This window comes from Macaca thibetana, chromosome 2 (genome assembly GCF_024542745.1).
Source record: "Macaca thibetana thibetana isolate TM-01 chromosome 2, ASM2454274v1, whole genome shotgun sequence".
In the NCBI taxonomy this organism is placed as follows: Eukaryota; Metazoa; Chordata; class Mammalia; order Primates; family Cercopithecidae; genus Macaca; species Macaca thibetana.
In genome coordinates this window covers 112,726,389-112,742,188 of record NC_065579.1, presented here as the reverse complement: position 1 = coordinate 112,742,188, position 15,800 = coordinate 112,726,389, and the positions used below count along the sequence as shown (strand labels likewise).

The following is a 15,800-nucleotide window of genomic DNA, read 5'->3' as shown; positions in this document are numbered from 1 at the left end:
TGCCCTTGGACACAATGCTTTCACATGCTCCAAGGTCTCATTTTGATGAAGAGAGTGCAGCTGGGCAGGCAGAACCAGTCTATCAAGTCAGGGGGAAGCTGAGAGGGTGAAGGGCAGAGTAAGGACAAGAACCCAGGCCTGGAGAACATGAGCTACTATAGCAACAGAGCTCTCAGAACACCACAACCACCTGGTTTTAATACCCCTACACTTTGCAGCCTACCTCCTACTACATGGACACAAACTGCTGGAGCTGAGTGTAATCTGAGCACCACCTAGAAGTTATGTACAAATCAGAAACCATTTTTTCTCCCGAATGTTAAGCAAGTCCCAAAATGTACTTTAGGCAGTTAAGAAGCAGCAGAAAGAAACACTTTTACAACAACATGCCTAAAGTGGACATCAGGTTTACATGGTCCTCAGCAATTTGAATAGCAGTTAATTTCAGTTGTACAAAAACGGAACAGGGTCCTCCACAAAGCTGTTTTGCTTTCACAGTGTGCTCCTGTTAAACTCCCAAAGGTACTAACAACGGGTGCACCTCAATGAGCTTCCTTCCTGTGTGTTACTCTTAAAAACCACAGAGGCTCTGGGACTCAATGGTTATAAAACCCCAATGGCTGCAGGGCCAGCAGGTTCTAGACATTAAGCTCAGTCTTTCTCAACCAGTTCAGCAGTTTGAAGAGAGCAGTGACCTAAGGTTTGATATCCAATATGGTAGCCACTATGCACAAGGGACTACTGAGCTCTTGGAATGTGGATAGGGTGACGAAGGGACTGAATTTTTAGCTTAATTTTATTAGTCTAGAGGCTACAATATCGGATAGTGCGCAGTTACAGACTGTTTATTTGCAGGCACAAACACAGATATTTATGAAAATGTGGCCAGGTGCTGTGGCTCACGTCTGTAATCCCAGCACTTTGTGAGGCTGAGGAGGGCGGATCATCTGAGGTCAGGAGTTCGAGACCAGCCTGGCCAACATGGTGAAACCCCGTCTCTACTAAAAATACAAAAATTAGCCAGGCGTGGTGGCAGGCACCAGTAATCCCAGCTACTCTGGAGGCTGAGGCAGGAGAATTGCTTGAACCCGGGAGGCAGAGGTTGCCGTGAGCCGAGATCGCATCACTGCACTCCAGCCTGGGTGACAGTGAGACTCCATCTCAAAAAAAAAAAAAAAAAAAAAAGATATTGATGAAAATGAAAGCATACTGGCTGGGCACAGTGGCTCACACCTGTAATCCCAGCACTTTGGGAGGCTGAGGTGGGTGAATCACAAGGTCAGGAGTTTGAGACCAGCCTGACCAATATGGTGAAACTCCGTTTCTACTAAAAAAATACAAAAATTAGCTGGGCGTGGTGGCGTGTGCCTGTAATCCCAGCTACTCAGGAGGCTGAGGCAGAAGAATCACGTGAACCTGGGAGGCAGAGGTTGCAGTGAGCTGAGATCGCGCCACTGCACTCCAGCCTGGGCAACAGAGCGAGACTCCATCTCAAAAAAAAAAAAAAAGAAAGAAAATGAAAGCACACTAAACATAGTGTGTTATGGCTTGCTTTTTCTCTCACTTAATATAAGATGGATCTCTTTCCATAACAATACATTTGGGATTTTATTTTTAATTTCTTTTGGAGATGGGGTCTGGCTCTCTTGCCTAGGCTGGAGTGCAGTGGTGCGATCATAGCTCACTGCAGCCTTGAACTCCTGGGCTCAAGTGATCCTCCCACCTCAGCCTCCCTAGTAACTGGGGCTATAGGCATGAGCTACCATGCCTGGCAGATATTATTTTTAATGTCTGTATCTGTGCTGCTCAGTATAGCAGCTATAAGCAATATGTGGCTACTGAGCACCTGATATGTGGCTACTCCCAATAGAGATATGCTGTCATTGTAAAATACACACCAGATTTCAAATGCTTTTATGACAAGAGGAATATAAAATATATTAATTAAAAAAAAAAATACAGGGTCTCACTCTGTTACCTAGGCTGGAGTATAGTGGTGCAATCATAGCTCACTGCAGCCTCCACCGCCTGGGCTCAAGGGATTCTTCTACTCAGCCACCTGAGTAGCTGAGACTACAGGTGTGCACCACCACACCTAACTTTTTTTTTTTTTTTTTTTAAGTTTTGTAGAGACTAGGTCTTGCTATGTTGTTTAGGCTGGTCTTGATCTCCTGACCTCAAGTGATCCTCCCTCCTCAGCCTGCCAAAGTGCTGAGATTACAGGCATTAGTCACTGCAGGTAGCATAGTAATAATTTTTACAATGATTGCATGTTGAAATTATAATATTTTGGATATACTGGGTTAAATATAATTAAATTAATTTCACCTGTTTCTTTTTACTTTTTTAATGTGGCTACTAGCAAATGTAAAGTTACATATGTGGCTAGCATTATATTTCCATTGGACAGCACTGCCCTAAGGCCTCTGTTGTATGTAGTGAATTAACTCCATCCCTATGTAGCCAGAATGGAAGAACTGAGAAGATGGTCACACAAATCATTATCTGGTTCTGTGGTTCAGAAGGGGACCACTAGCTTATCCTCTTTCAACCAATGCATAGTGGAGCCATCAATCAGGTCCACTACTCTGCAGGTCCTGACAACAGATCAGCTTAGGGATGGCTGCCAACTCTTACCTCTTTCATTCAAAGTTCACTAGTCAGCCGGGTACGGTGGCTCACACCTGTAATCCCAGCACTTTGGAAGGCAGAGGTAGGTGGATGACTTGAGGTCAGAGTTCGAGACCAGCCTGGCCAACATAGCAAAACCCCATCACTACTGAAAAAACACAAAAATTAGCCGGGCGTGGTCACACATGCCTATAGCCCCAGCTACTTGGGAGGCAGGAAAATCACTTGAACCCGGGAGGTGAAGGTTGCGGTGAGCCGAGTTTGCACCACTGCACTCCAGCCTGGGCAACAGAGTGAGACTCAGTCTCAAAAAAACAAAACAAAACAAAGTTCACTAGCCTCATAGAAACCTTCATTCTTGCCCTTTTTGTACCTCATTTTCTTCAACTAAAAAATTGGGATAATAACACATGCAATTCAAACTATCATGAAGGTAAAACAAAAATCTAGAAAAGTTTGGCAACTTCTTATAAAGTTAAAACATACATTTAGCCTACCAATCAGCAATTCCATTCCTAGGCATTCACTTAGGAGAAATGAAAATATATATCTACACAAAGACTTTACCCAAATATTCATGGTAGCTCCATTCATAATAGCCCCAAACTGGAAATAACCCAAATATCTACCAACTGGTGAATGGATAACAAAATAATGTTAAATCCATACAATGGAATACTACTCAGTAATAAAAAGAAACACATAACATCATAGAAGAATTTCAAAGCTGGCCGTTAAGTGGCTCAAGCCAGTAAAAAAAAAGACTTTGGGAGTGTAAGATTCCATTATAGGTCAAGATCGAGACCATCCTGGCTAACACGGATGAAACCCCGTCTGGTAAAAAAACAAGAAAGTAGTTCCCAGGGCGAGGAGGCAGGGCCTGCCCAGCTAAGGGGCTGAGGCAGGAAAATTGGAGTGAACCCGGGGGAGCGGAGCTGCATGATATATATTTGTCAAGCCACTTGCACTCCTTAAAATTGGGGCAATTTCATTGAGCAAATTTTACTTCCAAAGTTGACAAAAAAAAAAAAAAAAAAAAAAAAAAAGAATGAAAAATGAACATGGCCAGGCATGGTGGCTCACACCTGTAATTCCAGCACCTTGGGAAGCTGAGGCAGGCAGATCACTTGAGGTCAGGAGTTCGAGACCACCTCGGCCAACATGGTGAAACCCCATCTCTACTAAAAATACAAAAAAATTAGCTGGGCATGGTGGCACGCACCTGTAGTCCCAGCTACTCGGGAGGCTGAGGAAGGAGAATGTATTGAACCTGGGTGGCGGAGGTTGCAGTGAGCCGAGATCGCGCCACTGCACTGCAGCCTGGATGACAGAGCCAGACTCTGCGCCCCCCCACCCCACCCACCCAAAAAAAGGACACAATTAGCCAGGTGTGGTGGCGCGAGGCTGTGGTCCTAACTACTCAGGAGGCTTAAGTGGGAGGATCACTTGAGCCCAGAAGTTTGAGGCTACGATGAGCCAAGAGCACACTACTGCACTCCAGCCTGGTGACAGAGTGAGGCTCTGTCTCAGAAAGAAAAAAAAAAAGAAAAAGAAAAAAGAAAAATAATTATAGAATTACTACAAAGCACTTGGCTTGGCATATAGTGAATGCTTAAACAATGTCATCTATTATGACAAGTAACACTCCCCTTTCAGTATTACTCAAGGTGTCTAAAACTAAACTTAGACTCATCATCTTCCTGGGAAAACCAGCTACCCTTCATCTACCTTGTACTACTTCTCTAATCATTCCCTGATGTCTCTGTTTCCCTTGTGGCCTCTACTTGGCAGACTTTTCCTCTATTGTGTTCCTCCCCTCTCCCTGCCATAGACCTGAGCTGTGGCCTCTCTAACTTCACTGTTCCATTAGCACCCTTGACTCTCTTCTCTCCTTCCTTCACCCTTTCCACTGCACCTTGCACACAGACATTAAATTAAGCTTCCTAAAATGCCACTTTTATGAGCCACACATCCACCCAAACCCCCTCACTGTTGTTCAGATTCCTTAGCCTGGCATCTAGGAGGCCCCACAATTGGCTCTAATCTTCCTTTTCTGTCTTTTACTCCACACCAGAATCTTCCCCAATAAACTCAGTTGGAATGAATGAACAAACAAAGGCAGGAACCAAGTCTGTCTTGCTTAGACCTGTACCCCAAGTGCCTAGGCCATGCCAGGAACACAGGGCATACTCACAGCAGTATCTGCTGAATGAACTAATGAACTCCTGAAGTCTACAAATGCAACCTTGGCCTTAGAGAAGAATCATTCTTCAGATTTTTAAACTGAGATCCTTATGGTGGGTTACTAAGAGTTTGTAAGAGGATGAACAGCGAGGGGCCCCAGAAGGTGTTTAAGGATTTATGTGTTAAAGGCTATAAAGCTTTTGTTTCTACTTTTTAAAAATAATAACTTAAATATCAATAAAACAATAACATAAATATTTTTTCCCTCGGTCGGGCGTGGTGGCTCAAGCCTGTAATCCCAGCACTTTGGGAGGTCAAGACGGGCGGATCACGAGGTCAGGAGATCGAGACCATCCTGGCTAACCTGGTGAAACCCCGTCTCTACTAAAAAATACAAAAAACTGCCGGGCGCGGTGGCTCACGCCTGTAATCCCAGCACTTTGCGAGGCCAAGGCGGGCAGATCACGAGGTCAGGAGATCGAGACCATCCTGGCTAACACGGTGAAACCCCGTCTCTACTAAAAATACAAAAAATTAGCCGGGCATGGTGGCGGGTGCCTGTAGTCCCAGCTACTCGGGAGGCTGAGGCAGGAGAATGGCGTGAACCCAGGAGGTAGAGCTTGCAGTGAGGGGAGATCGTGCCACTGTACTTCAGCCTGGGCGACAGAGCAAGGCTCTGTCTCAAAAAAAAAAAAAAAAAATACAAAAAACTAGCTGGGCGCGGTGGCGGGCGCCTGTAGTCCCAGCTACTCAGGAGGCTGAGGCAGGAGAATGGCGTAAACCCGGGAGGCAGGGCTTGCAGTGAGCTGAGATCCGGCCACTGCACTCCAGCCTGGGCGACAGAGCGAGACTCCATCTCAAAAAACTAAAAATAAAAATAAAAAAAATAAATATTTTTTCCCTTCAACCTAGAATAGAGTAGGAGCTTCCAAATGGACACACAGTAAGTATGAGATGAGTTGTGGAAGTCATGAGTATGTTCATAACTCAGTTGGTTTATCACAGTTTTTACCATTACACAGTATTTTTATTGACTTTGCTCTTAGTCATATACATGATTTCATTCACATCCATAATAAACCACTGACTAAATGTAGGCTCAAGCAATGCCAATGACAAAACACATGTTAGTGAGAAGTTAGAAATACAAGTGAGAATTATCATAAAAACGGTAATTCTACAAGTTGTCTGAAGATGCTCTCAGGGCCTTAAGTTGTATTCCTCTGATCATGATTTTAAAATATATATAGTTCAGATCCCAAACAATGTAATTTTTAGTAATATACTGATCTAAATAAAATTTTTTTTTATATTTAAAATCACTTCCAGAGAGAGTTTGTACCATTCCCTATTACTATGAAAGGAGTTTGCAAGTTAGAAAAGGCTGAGGCATACTGATTTAGAACGTTTTCTCTGAAATGCTGGCTCCTCTGTTAACCACTCCGAGTTCCCTAAGCCCCAGGGAGGACCTGACCAGCCTCTCCCCTGTGCCCTGCTCTCCCAGGCAGAGGGGCCCTTTAGTATAGTACTTTGCTTCATCTTTGCTTTTGTGGCTGCTATATTGACTAGGATGTCAGCTCCCTGCTTCATTCATCTTTTTATCTTAACAGGCAGCACAGTGCCTGGCACCCAGAAGACTCTTGGTAAGTATCTGTTAATGTTCCTGAGATCAAATGTCTGTGTACTGATGTTGGAACCCCTTTAGGGATTAACAAAAGCTGGGAGAGGAAGAGCTGAAATGGGCATTTGCTAGGGGCTGCCTCCCTTCAGGTCTGGGGAGCTCATGGCTGAGCACTGAGGCCTGCCCACTTGTTTTTTGCTTTGTTTTGTTTTGTTTTGTTTTGAGACAGAGTTTTGCTCTTGTTGCCCAGGCTGGAGTGCAATGGTGCAATCTCAACTCACTGCAGCCTCCACCTCCCAGGTTCTAGCAATTCTCCTGCCTCAGCCTCCCGAGTAGCTGGGATTACAGGTGCCCGCCACCACACCTGGCTAATTATCTGCGGATTTTAGTAGAGATGGGGTTTCACCATGTTGGCCAGGCTGGTCTCGAACTCCTGGCCTCAGGTGATCTGCCCATCTTGGCCTCCCAAAGTGCTGGGATTACAGGCATAAGCCACCGCACCCAGCTGACCACTTGCCTTTTCCATCACCATTGAACACCAATAGCCAGCTCTGCAGCCTGGAAAGGAGGTCCTGAGCTGCATCTCCCAAGCATGGCTGTCAAAACGTGTTACTCCAGGGTAAAAAGGAAAAAACAGGGGAAACCTACTCTTTGAGGTGTCACTGATGTTTTTTGACACTTATTAGCAAAGTAATCACAGTTGACAGTGAGAGAAACTTTTAAATAAATAATTTTCCTTTTCCCATTCAAAACATATATTTGAATGCTGAAAAAGCACTAGATAGTAAGCGAGTGCTCTGGCAAATACAACAGTAATAAACAACAAAACAAATGACACTTATGTGCTGGGCTTTGTTCTGAATACTCCATGTGGATGAGCTCGGTTAATCCTTATAGTAGTCCTAACATACTCTTTCTATCCTCACATTACAGATGAAAAAACTGAGGCTGGAGAAATCAAGCAGCAATTTGTCCAAGGTCATTAAGCCATTGTTACTCTTCCCAATTACATACAGTTTTACCTGGGTAGGATTGGGGAAGGGGGGTTATAAACAGAAAACAAGGTAGTAAGAAATAATAGGTGTATAAAATGAGTGTACCTTTGAGGCACATATACTCTATGGGAATTTCAGAGGAAGGAAAATTATATTCAGTTTGGCAGACAAGAAGCAGAAGTACCCCGTAACCCATTTGGCAGGTACAATAGTCAGTAGTAGTACACAAGAGCTTTACCTCCAATAATGGCATTCATTCTCAAATTCACTTATTCAGCAAATGTTTGCTGCATGCTTACTATCTATGTGCCAGGGACTGGGCTAGTTTGAAACTGAATCAACACAGCAATACATAGACAATAAAGTCTGGATTTAGAGAAAAAAACAAAACAAGCCTCAAAGAGGTAGAACAAGCTGCCTGCACCCCTTACCGTCTACAGTGGGAGGAAGCAGAGGTGCGTCCTCTATGCACAGACCCTCCTGTCCACCCTCAACAGCATGAGAGCCCCTAGGGCAGCGACTGCTCACCACTGCACTCCTAGAGACCACAATGCTCATCAAAGAGCGGGAGCTTGACAAGTGCCTGTGAAATGTGGAATAAACCAGTGCCAGGCTGCTGGTGAATATGGTGGGCTACATGGTCATATGCATAGATGCCTACAGCATGGCAGTGTGACACTTAGCCATTCCCTGTGCTCTCGCAGACCAGCAGGGTGCTGTGGTGCTGGTCTGATGCTAGAGGTCTGGTGTGAGCAGGCCCATTTCTTTCTGGCTTCATTTCTCTCTACTTCTGCCAAGAGGAACGTGTGCAGGACTAAAGTGCAATGAGTCCCTGCCCAGGAATCACTTGTTACCTGGCAGAAGGGCAGGCTCAAAAGGAAGGCAATGAATGACTGAGAACGACACTGCTTCCCTTTTCACCACTATAGGTGGCTCTTAGACATTTTGAGATCCAGGATTCTCCCATACCAACACTCCATTGACTTCCCCCTCAGTCCAGCAAAAAATCCTCAACTGAATTATGAGGAGAAATGATCTATTTCTGATGAACACATCAAAGAAATGTGAGCAGCCTTGTTTAAATATTATAAAGAGGTGCTGTGACAGCAGGTGGAGCCATGGTTAGTGCTCCAGAACCCTGCTCTCCCACACAGAGCCCTTTGCCCTTCCCCAGGCCACTGTCTAATAAGTCATCTATGCACACACTGAAATGCACCAGGCAAGCTGTAACCCAAAGCAACTTGTTTTCAAACTAAGAGGACATAGTTCATCTGTTGTTCTAAATACAGGACTTTCTTAAAGTAGGACATTTTGGTATTATAGTACATTTGGCATTTGGTATTATAGTACATTTTTTTCAGATGCACATATTTCACCAACACCAACTAAAATAAGTAATACTCCAAGTTTACAGTTTTAAAACGTTTTCCTTTTTCTTTCTTTCTTTTTTTTGTTTTTTTTGGCTTTTTTTTTTTTGGAGACAGAGTCTCACTCTGTCGCCCAGGCTGGAGTGCACTGGCACGATCTCAGCTCACTGCAACCTCTGCCTCCCAGGTTCAAGCGATTCTTGTGCCTCAGCTTCCCGAATAGCCTGGGACTACAGGCATGCACCACCCACCTGGTTAATTTTTGTATTTTTAGTAGAGACGGGGTTTCACCATGTTGCCCAAGTTGGTCTTGAACTCAAGCCATCCACACACCTCAGCCTCTCAAAGTGCTAGGATTACAGACAAGAGCCACCATGTCTGGCCTAAAAAAGTGTTTCCAACAGTGATTCTTACCCTAAAACCCAAAGCCTAAGAATGGGCTTCAGGTCAGTGAGGTTCTGAGAGGTCACAAAGACATGTTTATGGGTATTTATGAATAGGGAAGCAGTACCTCTGATGAGATCCTTAAAGGAGTTGGGCCCAAAGAGCTAAAGAACTTGTGCTTAGAATATATTCTGAAACAATTCCGATAACAATAAAACTTGGTTGTTTCTTGGAGTTTGGTAAACAGGTGTTTATATTAAATTAGTTTAGTAGCCTTGTAGTTTAAAAAAAAAATAACATTCTGAGTTATAAAACAGGGTGATGACTAAGGCTTCTTTTTGGGGTACTGAAAATGTTCTGGCTGGGTGCTGTGGCTCATGCCTGTAATCACAACACTTTGGGAGGCTGAGGCAGCTGGATCACCTGAGGTCAGGAGTTTGAGACCAGCCTGGCCAACATGGTGAAATCCCATCTCTACTAAAAATACAAAAATTAGCCAGGCGTGGTAGCGGATGCCTGTAGTCCCACCTACTCAAGAGACTGAGGCAGGAGAATCACTTGAACCCGGGAGGCGGAAGTTGCAGCGAGCCAAGATCACACACCACTGCACTCCAGCCTGGGCAACAAAGCGAGACTCCTTCTCACAAAAAAAAAAAAAATGTTCTAAGATTGATTGTGGTGATGAATATACAACTCTATAAATATACCAAAAGCCATTGAATTGTATGTTTTAAATGAGTGACTCATATGGTATGTGAATTATATAAAGTTTTGTTTTGTTTTGTTTTTGAGATGGAGTCTCACTCTGTCATCCAGGCTGCAGTGCAGTGGCACGATCTCGGCTCACTGCAACCTCTGTCCCCTGGGTTCAAGCAATTCTGCTGCCTCAACCTCCCAAGTAGCTGGGATTACAGGCGTGTGCTACCACTCCCAGCTAATTTTTGTACTTTTAGTAGAGACAGGGCTTTACCATGTTGGCCAGGCTGTTCTCAAACTCCTGACCTCAAGTGGTCTGCCTGCCTCGGCCTTCCAAAGTGCTGGGATTTCAGGCATGAGCCACCATGCCTGGCTCAAAACACTTGATATTTTAACTTCAGCTAAAAATGGTTACTTACCAAATGTGGTTGTCAGCAAGGTGAGCTGGAGACTAAATGGTCAATCTGAAGAAACTATCCTCCTCCTGAGGTCCAAGTATTTACCAAAGACAAAGCACTTGGTTCCATACTCCTAAGTCAAAAGTTTGAAACCACAAATGAAGGGCCACTGTCATCTCTTCTGAAGAGGAGTCAACTTTAATTTCCCCCTGTACATCCTTGGTGCTTGCAAAGGAAGGCACTGATAAGAATGACTTCTCGTTTAAGGAAAAAAACAAAGGAAAAACCCTTTTACTCCCCCTCTGGTATCCCAAAAACTTAAGCTCTTATGACTTCTAAAATGGGATCCATCTCCCCCTTTCTCAGGGTGCCAAAAGCTGGAACATAAAAGAGCTTCATTTCCTATAATCTCTAGCAGCCTAAAAAGAAACCACTACTTGCCCTGCAGGAGGAACAGAGGGGTTTATTTTACTTGCTCCAAATAAACCCATTTAAACGCTTTTTTTTTTTTTTTTTTTTTTTTTTTGAGACAGAGTTTCGCTCTTGTTGCCTAGGCTGGAGTGCAATGGTGGGATCTCAGCTCACCGCAACCTCCACCTCCCAGGTTCAAGGATTCTCCTGCCTCAGTCTCCCGAGTAGCTGGGATTACAGGCATGCGCCACCACGCCTAGCTAACTTTGTGTCTTTAGTAGAGACGGGGTTTCTCCATGTTGGTCAGGCTGGTCTTGAACTCCTGACCTCAGGTGATCCACCTATCTCAGCCTTCCAAAGTGCTGGAATTACAGGTGTGAGCCACCACACCCGGCCTTAAACTTTCAATCAACAATCTAGGCTGGGTGCAGAGGCTCACACTTGTAATCCCAGCACTTTGGGAAGCCAAGATGGGAGGATCACTTGAGGCCAAGAGTTTGAGACCAGCCTGGGCAACATAGGGAGGCCCTGTATCGACAGAAAATTTAAAAATTAGCCAGGTGTTGTGATGCGTGCCTGTAGTTCCAGCTACTCAGGAGACTGAGGCAGAAGGACTGTTTGAGCTGGAGCGGTCAAGGCTACAGTGAGCCACGACTGCTCCATACTGCCCTCCAGCCCAGCTGAGACCCTGTCTTAAAAAAAAAAAATCGGCCGGGCACAGTGGTTCGGGCCTGTAATCCCAGCACTTTGGGAGGCCGAGGCGGGTGGATCACGAGGTCAGGAGATTGAGACCAGCCAGGCCAACAGGGTGAAACTCCGTCTCTACTAGAAATACAAAAAAAATCAGCCGGGCGTGGTGGCAGTCGCCTGTAATCCCAGCTACTAGGGAGGCTGAGGCAGGAGAATCGCTTGAACCCGGGAGGTGGAGGTTGCAGTGAGCCGAGATCGCACCATTACACTCCAGCCTGGGCAACAACAGTGAAACTCTGTCTCAAAAAAAAAAAAAATCTATGTGTTGAACAATCTCAAGATCACAATCCACATGGAAGCTAAGTACACATAGGTGGCTCTTTCCACCGTTCCCTAGGGAAGCAAAACATGTAACTATCTTTTCACATAAAATAAACCACAGCCCCAGAATCTTAGATTTCTTCCTAGTAATTATAGTCAGGTACTCGGATTTATATTCCTATTACGAGAAACCTTTCTCATGGGATAGTCCTCAAAACAGGTGATATACGGGGATTGAGTATCACCAGCCCATAAATTAGGCTGCAAAAAAAACCAACTTCTGGCCAGGCACAGTGGCTCACGCCTGTAATCCCAGCACTTTGGAAGGCTGAGGCGGGCAGATCACTTGAGGTCAGAGTTCAAGACCAGCCTGGCCAACATCGTAAAACCCCATCTCTACTAAAAATACAAAAATTAGCCGGGCGTGGTGGCTGGCGCCTGTAATACCAGCTACCTGAAAGGCAAGGCAGGAGAATCACTTGAACCTCGAAGGTGGAGATGGCAGTGAGCCGAGATCACACTACTATACTCTAGCCTGGGCAACAGAGTAAGACTACATCTCAAAACAAAAACAAAAACAAAAAGACCACAAACCCCAACAACAACAACAAAACCAACATCTTCGATAGGCAGAGACAACTTACAATCTCTAAATGAACTAATTATCAGTACCTAAAAGCTTTCAACTCAGGGTTTTCCGACTGCATCCATCTCAGATTTCCAGGACAAGTGGGGAAAAATACATAACCACATAGAATAGATGCCCAGCAAATAACTGCTCTTATATTTTATTATAATGTGTGGAAGTGCTGCAAGATGGCCGAGTGTAGTGGCTCAAGCCTGTAATCCCAAAACTTTGGGAGGCCAAGGCAGACAGATCACCTGAGGTCAGGAGTTACCAGCCTGGACAACATGGTGAAACCCTGTCTCTACTAAAAATACAAAAATTAGCCAGGTGTGGTGGTGGGTGCCTGTAATCCCATCTACTAGGGAGGCTGAAGCAGGAGAACTGCTTGAACCCCGGAGGCAGAGGTTGCGGTGAGTCGAGATCACGCCACTGCACTCCCATCTGGGGAGCGAGACTCCAGCTCAGAAAAAAAAAAAAAAAAAAGGAAGTGCTGCAAGTTAACTACCACACACTATGCAAACATCTTTAAAAGAATATATATATATTTTTGAGACGGAGTGTTGCTCTGTCACCCAGGCTGGAGTACAATGGCTCAATCCTGGCTCACTGCAACCGCTGTCTCACAGGTTAAAACAATTCTCCTGCCTCAGCCTCCCAAGTAGCTGGGCCTACAGGCACACCCCACCACACCTGGCTAATTTTTGTATTTTTAGTAGAGACGGAGTGTCACCATATTGGCCAGGCTGGTCTGGAACTGCTGACCTCAGGTGATCCACCCGCCTCAGCCTCCCAAAGTGCTAGGATTACGGGCATGAGCCACTGTGCCTGGCCTAAAGAAAATTTTTTTTTTTTTTTGAGACTGAGAGTGCAATGGTGTGATCTTGGCTCACTGCAGCCTCCACCTACTGGGTTAAAGCAATTCTCCTGCCTCAGCCTCCCAAGTAGCCGGACTACAGGCATGCGCCACCACGCCCAGTTAATTTTGTATTTTTAGTAGAGACTGAGTTTTATCATGTTGGTCAGGCTGGTCTCGAACTCCTGACCTCATATGATCCGCCTGCCTCGGCCTCCCAAAGTGCTGGGATTACAAGTGTGAGCCACCATGCCTGGCTAAGAAAATTTTTTTAAGTATTCAGTGTAACTTGGAATTCTAAAGAAAAAAGGGAAGTGCTGCAAGTTAACTATCACACACTATGCAAACATCTTTAAAAGAATATTTTTTTTTTGGCTCAAATAAATAGCATTCTAAAAGGAAGTTCACATTCTGATACTGAGTACTAGATTACCTTAAAATTTCAGGATCTGAAAGCAACAATGTCTCCTAATTTTGCATTATATTTGAATAGTTATTCTGGTGATAAATAAATAGAGTTTAAAAGTCTATAAAAAGGGTCAGGTCACTGATAAGAAGCTGAAGTTCAATAAACCAAGCCACTAAAACCATCTGTTTCGGCTGGGCACGGTGGCTTATTCCTGTAATCCCAGCACTTTGGGAGGCTGAGGCGGGTGGATCACGAGGTCAGGAGATTGAGACCATCCTGGCTAACACGGTGAAACTCTGTCTCTACTAAAAATACAAAAAAATTAGCCAGGCGTGGTGGCGGGCACCTGTAGTCCCAGCTACTTGGGAGGCTAAGGCAGGAGAACTGCCTGAACCCGGGAGGCGAGCTTGCAGTGAGCCGAGATCGTGCCACTGCACTCCAGCCCGGGCAACAGAGCAAGACTCCATCTCAAAAAAAAAAAAAAATGTTTCATGAATGGTAAAGATCCTAGTTGAGGCCAGGTACAGTGGCTCACGCCTGTAATCCCAGCATTTTGGGAGGCCGAGGCAGGAGGATCACTTGAACTCAGGAGTTTGAGACCAACCTGGACAACATAGCAAAACCCCATCTCTACTACAAATCAAAAAATTAGCCAGGTATGGTGGTGCATGCCTATAGTCCCAGCTGCTCAGGAGGCTGAGGCAGGAGGATTGCTTGAGCCAGGAGATTGAGGTTGCCATGAGCTGTGATCCTGCACTCTAGCCTGGGTGACAGAGCAAGACCCTGTCTCACAATTAAAAAAAAAAAAGACCTCAGAATCCAACATAACAAAGGCTCCATGGACGCAGGAGCTGTCTGGTTCACCATTCTAGCTCTAGCGTGTGCCCGGCACATAGGTATTTAATACATTTTTGTTGAATGAATGAGTATAGCTGAATAAATAAGCTATGCAGGAATGCAGTTTCCAAATATCAAAAGTTCAAGGAGAGATCCATTTTCAGTAAAGATTTTAACATGTAATATTACCTTTCCCACAGATTTTTTAAAAATGTTCTCTGTTGTGCCTTAACTATCACTATAATTATCTGTTTCTCAAAAACAAAATGTCCAAATGGAAGATAAATAGTCCCTGATCCAGATGAACTCCACAGAAGAATATTTAAAAAAGAGAAAACTGCCAGGCATGGTGGCTCAAACCTGTAAACCCCGCACCTTAGGAGCCCGAGGCGGGTGGATCACCTGAGGTCAGGTGCTCAAGACCAACCTGGTCAACGTGGTGAAACCCCGTCTCTACTAAAAATACAAAAATTAGCCGGGCGTGGTGGTGCATGCCTGTAATCCCAGCTACTTGGGAGGCTGACGCAGGAGATCACCTGAACCCGGGAAGTGGAAGCTGCAGTGAGCTGAGATTGCACCACTGCACTCTAGCCTGGTGACAGAGTGAGACTCCATCCCCCACCCCCCCAAAAAAGGAGAAAACTGAGATGAAAAGCTATCACACATAGCCTACCTACCAGCAAAAATCGGATATGCACATTTGATAACAGCGCTTTCCAAAACTGTCTGTTTCCTCTGGTTTCTATTTCAGCTAGGTAAGCATTTTTTTAGTCTACTGACTTTAAAGTTTTCCCTTTTATGTAGCCAAGAACTTATCTTTCTGTTGTCCTCTCTTGGTCCTCTCAAATTTTCTCACAACTCACCTGTGTGGCTTTTCACCAGAATTCCTTTTGTCTGGAAAATCCTCCTTCCTCCAAACCTAACCTGAAAGCATCCTCCCCCTAAATACTAGCCTTTCTGATTTTATAGAAGCTTCATTTCCTTGCAGCAGACGGCTGGTCTAGTTCTTAATGCTAAATTCATTTTGCTCCATAAAAATGATGCATCATGGCCGGGCGCGGTGGCTCAAGCCTGTAATCCCAGCACTTTGGGAGGCCGAGACGGGCGGATCACGAGGTCAGGAGATCGAGACCATCCTGGCTAACACGGTGAAACCCCGTTTCTACTAAAAAAATACAAAAAACTAGCCGGGCTAGGTGGCAAATGCCTATAGTTCCAGCTACTCGGGAGGCTGAGGCAGGAGAATGGTGTGAACCCGGGAGGCGGAGCTTGCAGTGAGCTGAGATCCGGCCACTGCACTCCAGCCTGGGTGACAGAGCGAGACTCTGTCTCAAAAAAAAAAAAAAAAAAAAAAAAAAATGCATCAGCATCAGCA

General features: G+C 44.9%; 1 protein-coding gene across 12 annotated transcripts in view; it reads right to left on the bottom strand.

Moving 5' to 3' along the window:
• PXK (PX domain containing serine/threonine kinase like) overlaps positions 1 to 15,800 on the bottom strand; it is a 102,105-nt gene that overhangs the window by 75,933 nt on the left and 10,372 nt on the right. The window contains exon 1 of one of the 12 annotated variants that reach the window (XM_050781246.1): positions 10,298 to 10,755. The exons of the other annotated variants lie outside the window; for them this stretch is intronic. The gene's annotated coding sequence lies outside the window, so the exon portion shown is untranslated. Of the gene's footprint in view, positions 1 to 10,297; positions 10,756 to 15,800 lie in introns of those variants that run through there. 12 annotated transcript variants of the gene reach the window in all.